The following is a 12,184-nucleotide window of genomic DNA, read 5'->3' as shown; positions in this document are numbered from 1 at the left end:
TAATGTGTAACCCACATTTACCATGGTACTTACTGTGTAACTGACATTTACCATGGTACTTACTGTGTAGCCCACATTTACCATGGTACTTACTGTATAGCCCACATTTACCATGGTACTTACTGTGTAGCCCACATTTACCATGGTACTTACTGTGTAACCCACATTTACCATGGTACTTACTGTGTAGCCCACATTTACCATGGTACTTAATGTGTAACCCACATTTACCATGGTACTTAATGTATAGCCCACATTTACCATAGTACTTACTGTGTAACTGACATTTACCATGGTACTTACTGTGTAACCCACATTTACCATGGTATTTATGAGTCACATGAAGCTGTCACACTGCCACGTGACTGTCAGGGGAATCTGAAGGGAACTGTATATGTAAAATGGCCATGGTGGACACCAGCCACCATGCCCATGTTGGCCAAGCAGGATCGCCCTCACTCTCTCACAAAACAGGCAGGCACTCACTCACTGGATGGTCAGGACTGGAGACACCCAACTGTGACGATGACATGTGGGGCCCTAGAGATTCCCTGGGGGGCAGACACCACATGACATCAAGTGACTTCTGAGTTTGGTCATAGCCTGGCCAGGCAACCATGTGTAGAGTTTAAAATGACATTTAGAGTTACAGTGCCTTCGGAAAGTATTTAGACCCCTTCACTTTTTACACATATTGTTACGTATTATTATATACATATATATTAAAAAATTGATTAAATAAATGTTTTTCCTCATCAATCTACACACAATACCCCATAATGTCAAAGTGAAAACATGTTTTCAGACATTTTAGCAAATGTATAAAAAACAAAAACAGAAATACCTTATTTATATAAGTATTCAGACCCTTTGCTATGAGACTTGAAATTGAGCTCAGGTGCGTCCTGTTTCAACTGATCATCCTTGGGATATTTCTACAACTTGATTGGAGTCCACCTGCGGTAAATTCAATTGATTTGACATGATTTGTAAAGGCACATACTTGTCTATATAAGGTCCCACAGTTGACAGTGCATGTCAGAGCAAAAGGGAAGTGTCCGTTTCTGAAGCATTGAAGGTCACCAACTACACAGTGGCCTTAAATGGAAGACGTTTGGAACCACCAATACTCTTCTGAGAGGTGGCCGCCAGATGCTAACTCTGACAGAGCTCAAGTGTTCCTCCGTGGAGATGGGAGAACCTTCCAGAAGGACAACCATCTCTGCAGCACTCTACCAATTAGGCCTTCATGGTACAGTAGCCAGACGGAAGCCACTCCTCAGTAAAAAGCACATGACAGCCCACTTGGAGTTAGCCAAAAGGCACCTAAAGGACTCTCAGACCATGGGAAACAAGATTCATTGGTCTGATGAAACCAAGATTGAACTCTTTGGCCTGAATGCCAAGCATCACGTCAAGAGGAAACCAGGCACCGCTCATCACCTGGCCAATGTCATCTCTACGGTGAAGCATGGGGATGGCAGCATCATGCAGTGGGGATGTTTTTCCACGGCAAGGACTGGGAGACTAGTCAGGACCGAGGGAAAGATGAACAGAGCACAGTACAGAAAGATCCTTGATGAAAACCTGCTCCAGAGAGCTCAGGACCTCAGACTGGGGGCGAAGCTTCACCTTCCAACAGGACAACGGCCCTAAGCACACAGCCAAGACAACGTAGGAATGGCTTCAGGACAAGTCTCTGAATGTCCTTGAGTGACCCAGCCAGAGCCCTACAAACAATACCCCATAATGTTGAAAAGGAATTATGTTTATAGAAATGTTTAAAAAAAATAATAAAAAATGTGAAGTCAAAATGTTTTGAGTCAATAAGTATTCAACCCCCTTGTTATGACACAGATTCAACCACAAACATCAGACAGGTTTTCCAATGCCTCGCAAAGAAGCAAACCTATTAGTAGATGGGTAAAAATAAGAATAAACAGGCATTCAATAACCCTGTGAGCATGGTGAAGCTATTAATTACACTTTGGATGGTGTATCAATACACCCAGTCACTACAAAGTCCTTCCTAACTAAGTTGCCGGAGAGGAAGGAAACTTCTTAGGGATTTCACCATGAGGCCAATGGTGATCAAGGACATCAACCACCCGAGCCACTGCCTGTTCACCCCGCTATCATCCAGAAGGCGAGGTCAGTACAGGTGCATCAAAGCTGGGACCGAGAGACTGAAAAACAGCTTCTATCTCAAGGCCATCAGACTGTTAAACAGCCACCACTAACACTGAGTGGCTGCTGCCAACACACTGACACTGACTCAACTCCAGCCACTTTAATAATGGGAATTGATGGGAAATGATGTAAATATATCACTAGCCACTTTAAACAATGCTACCTTATATAATGTTACTTACCCTACATTATTCATCTCATATGCATATGTATATACTGCACTCTATATCATCGACTGTATCCTTATGTAATACATGTATCACTAGCCACTTTAACTATGCTACTTTGTTTACATACTCATCTCATATGTATATACTGTACTCGATACCATCTACTGTATCTTGCCTATGCTGCTCTGTACCATCACTCATTCATATATCCTTATGTACATATTCTTTATCCCCTTACACTGTGTACAAGACAGTAGTTTTGGAATTGTTAGTTAGATTACTTGTTATTACTGCATTGTCGGAACTAGAAGCACAAGCATTTCGCTACACTCGCATTAACATCTGCTAACCATGTGTATGTGACATATAAAATTTGATTTGATTTGATTTGACTTTAAAACAGTTCCATCGTTTAATGGCTGCAATAGGAGAAAACTAATGATGGCGCAACAGCATTGTAGTTACTCCACAATACTAACCTAATTGACAGAGTGAAAAGATGGAAGCCTGAACGGAATTGAAATTTTACAAAATATGCATCCTGTTTGAGACAAGACACTAATACTCCAACAAATGTGGCAAAGCTATTCATTTTTGTCCAGAATACAAAGTGTTATGTTTGGAGCAAATCCAACACAACACATTACTGAGTACCACTCTCAATATTTTCAAGCATAGTGGTGGCTGCATCGTGTTATGGGTATGCTTGTAATCATTAAGGACTGGGGAGTTTTTCAGGATATAAAAGAAATTGAATATAGCTAAGCACATGCAAAATCCTAGAGGAAAACATGGTTCAGTCCACTCACTGACAGTAACCTAAATCACAAGGCTAAATCTACACTGGAGAAGATTACCAAAAAGACAGTGAATGTTCCTGAGTGGCCGAGTTACAGTTTTTACTTAAATCTACTTTAAAGGTCTATGGCAAGACCTGAAAATGGTTGCCTAGCAATGATCAACAACCAATTTGACAGACCTTGAAGAATTTTGAAAGAAAAATGGGCAAATGTTGCACAATCCAGGTGTGGAAATCTCTTAGAGACTTACCCAGGAAGACTCACAGCTGTAATCTCTGCCAAAGGTGCATTGACTCAGGGTTGTGAATACTTATGTAAATGAGATATTTCTGTATTTCATAATCAACAAATTTGTAAAAATCTAAAACATTTTTTTACTTTGTCATTTTAGGGTATTGTGTGTGGATGAGTGAGAGAAATTCAGACTGTGACACAACAACATTTGGAATAAGTCAAAGGGTATGAATACTTTCCGAAGGCACTGTATTTACACGCAACAGTCCTTTACACATATTAAACAGTTAGTGATGAGCTGAGGTATATCAACCACACACAAATCATCCAGTGATTCATTTGATTGGGTCTAGCTGCCTCCACGACAAGAGACATTGTCCTTTTCGCCATTAAAAGGTTATGTTTTGTTACGGTAATTTGCATACTGAGTGTTTAATTATTTCCAGCCAATAAGAAGTTATCTGATGGATGATTTGGAGGGGAAAGAAGGATGAATGGTTAGGTATATTACCTGTTAAGCATATCTATCAGGCCATTAGCCTTTCTGGGTAACCACAGCGATCAAACTCTGCACGCAACACAGATAATGTTTATTTAAATGTCATGAGATGGGCCTATAATTCCTTAATTGCCATGTAATGGTTACCAATTCATATAATTCCTCAATTGCAATGTTTAAGCCTTCAAGAAATTATTTTCTCAAGCCTGTCATTTCATATAGACTGCACGTACAAAACATTAGGAAGACCTGCTCTTTCCATGACGTTGTAGACTGATCAGGTGAATCCTGGTGAAAGCTATAATCCCTTATTGATGTAACTTGTTAAATCCACTTCAATCATTATATATGAAGGGGTGGAGACAGGTTAAAGAAGGATTTTTAAGCCTTGAGATAATTGAGGCATGGATTGTGTGTGTGCCATTCAGAGGGTGAATGGGCAAGACAGAAGATTTAAGTGCCTTTGAACTCCATATAGAAGCTCATCATTGAGAGTGTGATAATGGGTTAATACATAATCAAGTTAACACAATAAAGTTTAACAACATATTCCATTAGTGTCTTCTGGCTTTCATACCAGATACAAACTAATATGATGATACTGTGTGTTTGAAATTGGTGTGGGGACTTTTCTAATGAATCTGAAACATCTAGAGTGATATTCACTTTATTTGTAGAGCCAATACATACTTAGCAATAGTAAGTGACTAAGGGAAACGTATTGGTGCAACGTGTACACTAATAATCAGGAAACAAGAACATTTAGTAAATAAACGAACACAGAACTAAACAAGAAACAGAGTCAATAACACCTGGGTAAAGAACCAACGGGAGTGACATATATAGAGGAGGTAATCAGGAAGGTGATGGAGTCCAGGTGAGTGTCATGAAGCACAGGTGCGCGTAACGATGGTGGCAGGTGTGTGTAATAATGAGTAAACTGGGAGTAGACGTGACAATTGGAGAAATGTCCTATGATTCCTCATGTGGAGGGAGTGGAAAGACCGATTCCTCTTCTTCATGCTTCTACACTGGGAGGGGAAAATCCCTATAGATGTGGCAAATGTTCCTATCCAGCTCAAAGGCCCAGTGCCAGCGTAAGCTGCAAGAACATCTGTGTAGAGGGAGAGTTGATGAGTTTTGTACGGTAAGACTGTTCTACAAGTCCATTCAACAACCTGGGTGATCTGCACGCCACAGCAGAATGGGTTAGGTATTAGCTTGGAGAACTAAGGGAAGTCTTCACATGTGAGGCAAAATAATTCATGTGAGTTTGGTTCACTAAACCCGAGTGGCGTAGCGGTCTAATGCACTGCATCTCAGCACAAGAGGCGTCAGTCACTACAGTCCCTGGTTCAAATCCAGGCTGTATCACATCCGGCCGTGATTGGGAGTCCCATAGGGCGGAGAACAATTGGCCCAGCGTTGTCCGGGTTTGGCCGGGGTAGGCCGTCCATTGTAAATAAGAATTTGTTCTTAACTGACATGCCTAGTTAAATTAAACATTTCAATTTTACTTAATGGTGGACTATGAGCTGCAGTACTCCTGTTGAGAAGAACTCTGTGGCTGGCTCAATGAATGACCTCAACAATTTATACCTTCTAACAAGGATGGAGAGAGAACCCATTTCTGTGTGCACAGCTAAGAACAAACCCAATCTCTATGCATGGTTCCTCGAAAGCCTGAAAGCTAGCAATTGAAGTGCTTAGGCAGAACTTAACTAATGACTTAGAAAGCATACACTTAAATTAAATACACTGGATCTACTCCATTAGCCAGAGAGAGGATAAAATTGAATTGACATAGAACGGCCCATAGTTTTTATCTCTCCTCCTAATCTGCATGGCAGAGTGCTATCTAATCTCAGTGGATAAGGTAATTACCATTTTGCGTTTGTATTAGATCAGTTCAAATGGCCTATTTCTCCTTGCTCTGTGCCACATCAGATTGAGTCACTGTCTTCGTCCCAAATGGTACCCTATTCCCTTTATAGTGCACTACTTTTGACCAGGGCCCATAGGGAATAGGGTGCCATTTGGGATGTGGTCAGTGACTCCGAAGCCTCTCCTTTTATACATCTTCATCCCCAGTCTGTCTGTCTGTCTGGGACCTTGTGGATATTATGAAGAGAATCACTGACCTTGGAATCATAACCCTAGATTGTAGCCACTTGTCGCTGTGTTTGTGTAGCCACTTGTCTGTGTCATGTTTGACGGTTTCTGTAGTTTGCCAGGATCGGGACGTTCTCTTTCCTTGATATAATTTTGTAATCTCTGTCTGCATTGACTGAGTGCAATGTAAATTGCAGCTGGGCTCTCTCGTTCCTTTAATCCCTCCTTTCCCTCAACCTTCCTTCCCTCCATCACTCCTTCCTTCTACCTCTTCTTCCCTCCATTCCTCGTCCCTCTCTGCATCCATCCCTCCTTCTCATTTCATTCTTCCTTCTCTCCATCCCCCATCCCTAAAAACACCCCTTTGTTCTATCCAACCTTATTTTATTCTTCCTTCTCTCCATCCCTCAGTCCTTTCATCCCTTTATAATCATATTCACTGATACATTCAATGTTGACATGTGTTCAAGGTTAGATCAGCCAATTACTGTCTTTGAATTGACCAACAGCTGTATGCCCTTGGGTCCTCACTGTTGTCAATGAGTGTGGAGATTTTCATTTGATTTATTAGGATCCCCATTAGCCAATGGAGACAGCTAGTCTTACTGGGGTCCAACACATAACGAAAAAAGACATTACAGACAATAGACTTAACCATTTACATTTAAAAACATGAACATGTAGTTTATGTTCATGTATCAGTTACACATGTCAGTACATACATACAAAAAGTAGGTCAGATGGGAGAGAGGCGTTGCTTTATTTGTTTTTTGAAACCAGGTTTGCTGTTCAATTGCGCTCTAGATGGGATTTCCATGTACTCATGGCTCTGTATAATACGGTGCTTCCTTGAATTTGTTCTGGATCTGGGGACTGTGAAAGGACCTCTGGTGGCATGTCTGGTGGAGTAAGTGTGTGTCAGTGCTGTGTGTAAATTGACTATGCAAGCGATTTGTAATATCCAACACAATGTTTCTTATAAAAGGAAGTGACACAGTCAGTCTTTCCTCAACTCTTAGCCAAGAGAGACTGACATGCGTGGTATTAATATCAGCCCTCGGATTACAATGAAGAGCAAGACGTGCTGCTCTGTTCTGGTCCAGCTGAGGCTTAACTACACTAGGTCTTTCTTTGCCGCACTTGACCATATGACTGGACAATAATCAAGATAAGATGAAACTAGAGCCTGCAGGACTTGCTTTGTGGAGTGTGGTGTCAAAATGGATGAGGAGGAGGATGAGACAGGGGGATGACCAGGGAGGTGGATGAGGATGTAGGAGTAGGTGAGGGAAGAGAAGGGAGGAACAGATGAGGTGAGGGAGGAAGAGAGGGAGGAGAAAGAGGTTGACTATAGATGTAAATATCAATGGCACTACTGTCAGCAGCCAGTAGTCTCATATAGACCTAACCTAGCGTGTCCAGTTGATCGTATGTACAGTAGAGACCTCAAGTTACTAGTTGCCTGCCTGTCAAACAAATGTACAGATGCTCAATACAGATTCAATATTTTGTTATTCACAACAAGAGTGAGGTCATGTCTCTCACCCTCACAGCTGTCTGCCACAATTGTTTAATCAATCAAACTATAAACAGTACCGCACTCACTAATAACTACAATATATAATTGTTTTTCTGCAAATCAACTCAGATCAAAAATGTGTATCCATGCATTGAATCCCAAAATGAAGGTTGTGGGGTTTGCCTGAGCTCAGGAGATGTGCCTGCTCCTGTATATTTTTAAGAAGTCTGATGAAGTCTCTCTCTCTCTCTCTGCCTCTTTCTTTCTCTCTTGGAGAAACAAGCCTTATCGAAAAATGTGCCAGATATCCACAGAAGAAATCTATACTGCATTGTGGACACCCGACATAACACACAGAGCGTTTGAAACACACAGACCAGAGTAGTGAAATACCACTTGAACCACACAGCATGCAATAGGAAGAATAAAGGCAGTCAATGTAGAGAACTATGATGGAGCTGAACAACCAAGTTATTGTCCATCACATTTTCATCCACTGGTTTTTTCTGCCTCTTTGTAAGGTTTGAAACATGATGGGCTCTTTTAACAACGAGGGGAACAGGGATAGAGTGGGTTGATGTCTCGGTCTCTCTCTCTTCCCTGGAATGCATTGCAAGTCCCGTGCCACCCTCTCTCGGAACGCAGGGCTTTGAAAGGTCTCTCTGCTTTAAATGTCAGCATTTTGATGTTCTCTTCATTATAAGTAGAATCCTTCATCCAAGCCAGGCTTCTCATGTATAAAACATAGTCTAGATACAGCCTCCACAGACATGGATGGAGAGGGATACTCCACTATACAGAACCAGTAGCATTCTTACTCAGAATATTACATGTCCTTCTCATGCCTTCCACCAGTGGAATCCATTAAATGGCTAGTAATTCCACATTTCTACATAAATTCATCTGTCAAAACCCATATTTCACATATTCAGCAAACATGGCATTTGAAAGTAATAACTCCAACTCTGGAAAACTCTTGTATTTTAGAGAAGGATTCCAGTAATATTTAAGGAGATATGTCCATGAGTTCTTTTCGGAAAACCGTTCCCATAGAAAGCCGTAGAAAACTCAGGGTGTCTGTATACTCTGTACCAGTGAGCACCGGCTCAAGTCAAGCACTGCTGTTCTAGCCTCAGGTCATTAAAATGCCATGGGACAATTCTTCCAATGGATCTCATATGAATCTCCAATGGCTAGATCGGAGGGAATATGCATGGAAATAGGTGCTGTTAATCTCTGATATCATGTTTCCTAGGTGCATATGTAGAGGAGGTGATTTGTTGGCACTTGATTTTATGAACTGGACTTGTAGGCCTAGTGTCCTAAAAGGCATCTGCCAAATAAAATATTATTATTATTAACTATCTGAGGAGTGAGTGGGGACCTTGTGGCCTGGTTAGCCTTGTAGATGATTCAATTCACATTGAAACTGAACACAAACTCTGCAACAAGTCTAAACAACAGCCTCTCTCTGAGCTGAACATCTCAACAGGTACCAAGAATACATCTCTCTCTCTCTCTCTCTCTCTCTCTCTCTCTCTCTCTCTCACACACACACACAATCATTGGAACTGTCCCAGAGAGAGGATGAGGGAGAGGGGAATGAATGAGACATTGAATGGGAAAGGAGACACCGGTAGGAGATAGTGATTCGATGGGAATGATGGATAAGGAAAGTTTGGAATGAGATATGCAGAGGGAATGAGATGCAACACACTTTCCAGGAAAAATAACACAAAAAAATCACGCAATAAAACAGCTCTCTGCTCCTCTAAAGAAACTCTCTCTCTCCCCTCTTTTTTGTACTTAAAGTAGAGTCAACACCTTTTCCTGTCCTTGGGAAAAAGTCAGAAATGGTAGCTATATTGCAACAATAACAAAACTGACAATGTGTCTGATATTTGAACACAAAAAATGCACTCCAACTTCATGGGTTGGAGACAGAAACATCACTGTTGACCAAGAAGTTCCATAATATGTCATTTTAGAGTTTCATAACAGAGCTGAGAAGGCTACAGAGGAAATGTACAACCATAACAACCTTGAATGTTGAGAAACTTGTGAAAAGCCACCTACACTTCATAGACAAAGGCCTTTGTGCGATGTGGAAAAACAGAGGTTTCCGCTTGACAGGAAATTGCTTCAGATGCTCAGGGGGAACTTGAACTTTTTGATCCCCGCTAAATCAGTGAATGGAGATGGACCCTCCTACCTCGAGGCTATAAATAACGCCACTTAACAGAGCATAGGTCATTAACCGTCCTAAAAGGAAGGAAACACAGAGGAGAATAGTGGAGAAGCAAATTAAGGAAACAGAGGGGAATAGTGGAGAGGCAGGTGAAGGTCTGTGGCCTGCCATTGAACACAATATATTGAAGGGCAGCTTTGTGTGTGGAAGTCATATATTCATAGGAATGAAGAGGATTGAATTGCAGATGTAGGATCTTAATTTGAGCCAGTTTCTACAGCAGGAAAAGGATTCTGCAGCAACAGGAAATGTATATTATTATGTGGATGATAATTAATGGACATTTTTGAAGGGGTTGATTCATGGTAGCCTAGTGGTTAGAGCGTTGGACTAGTAACCGGAAGGTTGTGAGTTCAAACCCCCGAGCTGACAAGGTACAAATCTGTCGTTCTGCCCCTGAACAGGCAGTTAACCCACTGTTCCCAGGCCGTCATTGAAAATAAGAATTTGTTCTTAACTGACTTGCCTGGTTAAATAAAGGTAAAATAAAAAATAAAATAAAAATTTTTCTTAAGGGACAATCAAGTCTGAAATTTCAAAGTGGAAATTAAACTTCAGAAACCTTTTTAAACCTCAAATACACAACATGTTTTTTCCTGCAACAAAGTGATCAAATTAAGATCCTACATCTGGAGTAACCTGTGGGCAGTTCCTAGAAATCAGTTCAGAAAATTATCCTCCTGTGCAGTCATTATAATACACAGAAAAGGTCTGAATGTATTATTTCCTAGAACAACTTTGTAATCTACAGCAGCACAACGACGACGACGGGGGTGAAGGGGGAGACAGACTCTTCTCGATTCTGTGAAATAAACACCTTCAGTGGAACCTGTCAGAACATGCAGAGGACAGAAACTACATCAAATTACACAGGAGGACTACATTGAACAGGACAGGAGTATACATAGAGAGCATAATTTAGCCACAGAGGATCAATAGTTTTAAAAAAATAACCGTGCATTAAGTTATCACAAGCACATACAGGTAACTGCCAAAATTAAGGAAACATAACGTCTCTTAAAAGAGTGTTGCAGCACCATGAGCTGCCAGAACAGCTTCAATGCACCTTGGCATAGATTCTACAAGTGGACCTAAACCATGCTAGGAAAATGTACCCCAAACCATATCATATGCTTTGTATCCCTCATTTACTTAAGTGTTTCCTTTATTTTGGCAGTTACCGGTATGCCTAAGGTCAGATAAGCCAGTTTGGGCAGCATGCACACCAAATATACAGCTTGTTGCGTTGTGGCCATTGACATACAGTATAATCCATAGAAGGGTTTTGGAACCTCTACCCTGGCAATAAAAAACCAAAGCCCCGGGGCCTATGATTTCTTAATCCAGCCCTGCATCTGTCCCTCATTTTAAGGTCAACCCTGTTATGTGAACTGAACTCTCGTTTTAATATGGTGAAACTATTCCTTTTCTTTAAAAAAAAAACACTTTTATTCAAAAGAAACATTGAACATCTAATAGTCAAATCATAGAGTAAAAGCAGGTGAGCTCTTTTTGGACAATTTCTGGTGTTTTGTGATGGTAAACAGAGGGTCGAGCGTAACATGTCAACCCTGTTACCCATAGAAAGACAAGCTAGAAATGATTTAACAATGACCTTTTTTAGGTGACGCTTTCATTCAATTGCCACTCCCTGTTGCACACTACAAGTTTCCATTTTCCCTGTCACAAGGGGATTTATGACTGATTTAAGAAGAAATTGTCAACCATGTTACTTTATATGGCACGTAATAGGCACGTAGTATAGTCATTTTTTTATTTAACCTCTTGAGATGGGAAAACATGTTTTTTTATTAAGTTGAACATGTGGTATTTATAACAGAATGTTCAAATTAAGTAAAATCAACAAAACAAAACAATGACCAAGTTATACTTCTCAAAAAGGCACTGAATTGGTGGAAGGACCACTCTGTTTCTGAGGAACACAAGATAGAGAGAGCTACTGAATGATCATAAAATGAATGCACAGTATAATATACTTTCCTTAATTGATGCTCTTACCAGTTAAACTAAACACTTCCACAGTCACGTCCAGTTCTAAATATAACACAGATCATTACGTGGGGAAACTAATATGCTTAGTATCATCGTTGTGGGTTGTTCGCTGGAGAACCTCCAAGAGTAAAGACTGTATACCTAGTCTGCGTCAGGGAAACATATGACTTTGTAATGCTACTCAACAGATGTTCAACAACATTAATGTGTCGGACATTATTCACTATAGCCCCGCGAGAGCACGGTTTGTTCAGCCGTCTGTTGGGCCAATCAAATCTGTTTTGCAGGACATGAATTACTGTTTATGCTACTAACTCACATATGGACTTCTCACTGACGCCATTGGCTGGTCATTAGGAATATTGGAGCAGCAGAGGGAGACAAGCGTTTCTCAACCAG

The sequence above is a fragment of the Oncorhynchus mykiss genome, chromosome 18, assembly GCF_057628025.1.
Source record: "Oncorhynchus mykiss isolate SJ-2025 chromosome 18, ASM5762802v1, whole genome shotgun sequence".
In the NCBI taxonomy this organism is placed as follows: Eukaryota; Metazoa; Chordata; class Actinopteri; order Salmoniformes; family Salmonidae; genus Oncorhynchus; species Oncorhynchus mykiss.
This window is presented reverse-complemented; position numbering follows the sequence as displayed.